Here is a 2,189-nt window from a genome sequence, read left to right as displayed (position 1 = left end):
AAAAAAAAAAAAAGAATAATTGTGGCCCTTGGGTCTCCTTACCCATGTGGTCTGATGTCAACCTTTCTAAAAATTGATTTTTACTTTATGTGTATTTTGCCTGCATTTCTGTATGTACACCACAAGCATACAGTGCCCTTGGAGGCTAGAAGAGGGCATCAGATGACTTACCTTGTAGGTACAGGGACCCAAACCCTGGTCTTGTGCAAAGCACAGAGTGTTCTTAACTACTGAGCCTTCTAAGAAATAGCCCCCACCATATCAATGTTGATAGTTAGTATCTTTCTTCTTTTATTTTTATTTATTTATTTTTCCATTAAAAAATTTACACTTCCTCCCCTCCTCCCATTCCCCTCCTGCTCCTCCACTCACCCTCCTCCCTCCCCTCCCTGCTTAAGAGAGGGCAGGGAATCCTGCCCTGTGGGAAGTCCAAGGACCTCCCCCCTACATCCAGGACCAGGAAGCTTTGCAACCAAACAGACTAGGGTCCCAAAAAGCCAGTACATGCAGTAGAAACACGTCCCAGTACCTTTATCAAAGGCTTCTCAGTCAGCCCCCCCATTGTTAGCCACATTCAGAGAATCCAGTTTGATTGCATGCTCATTCAGTCCTGGATTTGGTGAGCTCCCGTTACAACAGGCATTGCTCTTTAATCTGTGTTATTGCTTTGCTCAAAACAAAATTGTCTTGCTTCCTTTGCAAATCTGTTTGAGCCCTTATTCCCAATTCTTTGAATAAGAGGCTAAGAACATGGAAACACTTGGTCCAGATCCCAGCCACCGATAAGAAAACTTACAAACTTCCAAGTCCCTGTCCTGTTCTGCATTCCCACGAGCAGTGAAAGAGAGTGCGCAGTACCCCACATCCTTGATGGGATCTGATGTTGTCCATGCTCTGGATTTTGAACATTTTAAATTTGGGCAGTCATATTTAACTGTTGTTTTAGTTTGCACTACATATGAAGTAGAATGTCTTTCCAACCTTACTTGGCATGTGATCTCTTCCTTGGTTAGGTATCACTCAGGTCTTGGTCCATTTTGAGTTGAGCTGTTAGTCTCATATTGCTGATTTTTAACATTTCTTTTCCTTTATTCCCTTCTTGAGACAGGGCCTTACTATGTAGTCCTGACTGGTCTGGAACTCAGAGAAATCGATCTGTCTCCATCTCTGAGTCCATTGTATAATTTGGATAAGTCTCTCTCTCTCTCTTCTCTATCTCATGAGCTTGGCAAATATTTCTTTAATTTGTCTTATTTTCTTAACACTGTTACAGAAGAGAAGGGGTTTTGTCTTGTTTATTGAAGCACTTGGATTGAATTTAGGGTCTTACAAAAGCTAGGCAAACACCCTTGTTTTGCCAGCAAGCTATATCACAGCCCTCTTTTCATTTTTTGTTTCAATACAGGGTCTTCCGAAATTGCTTGAACAGGACCCTCCTGCCTCAGCCTTTATTTTTGTTTTGTTGTTGTTGTTTGTTTTTGTTTTGTTTTTCGAGACAGGGTTCCCCTTGTAGCTTTGGAGCCTGACCTGGAACTAGCTCTTGTAGACCAGGCTGGTCTCGAACTCACAGAGATCCACCTGCCTCTGCCTCCTGAGTGCTGGAATTAAAGGCGTGCGCCACCATCGCCCAGTCCTCAGCCTTCTAAATAGCTGAGATTACAATCCTGTGATGTCAGACTCAGTCAGAACTGACATTTTAGCTTCAGTGAAATCCATTTTATCAATTAGATCTTTCATGGATTGCTTTCTATCTAAAACTTTAGTAGCAGGGCTAGAGAAATGGCTCAGCCAATAAGAACACTGGTTGCTCTTCAAGAAGGCCTACATTTGATTCTGAGCACCCACATTGCAGCTAGCTCACTATGGTCTGTTCCAAAGTGATTCAATGCTCTCTTCTTGCCTCTATGGTCACTGCAGGCACATGGTGCACATACATGTAGGTGAAACACCAACATACATTAAACAAGTGAATAAATGTCAATCTCAAAAGCATACAAACAAAAAGTCAACAGCATACCTAAGGGCCATCAAGATTTTCTCTCATGCTAATTTATGTTTTCACAAACTGCATAGGTCTATGATCTCTTTGCTTTTCTCTTTTTTTTCTTTTATTTTTTTTCATTTTTGGTTTTTTTTTTTTTGAGATAGGGTTTCTCTGTAGCTTTGGAGCCTGTCTTGGAACTCACTTG

This window comes from Microtus ochrogaster, chromosome X (assembly GCF_000317375.1).
Source record: "Microtus ochrogaster isolate Prairie Vole_2 chromosome X, MicOch1.0, whole genome shotgun sequence".
Lineage (NCBI taxonomy): Eukaryota > Metazoa > Chordata > Mammalia > Rodentia > Cricetidae > Microtus > Microtus ochrogaster.
Note: the sequence above shows the minus strand (reverse complement) of the source record.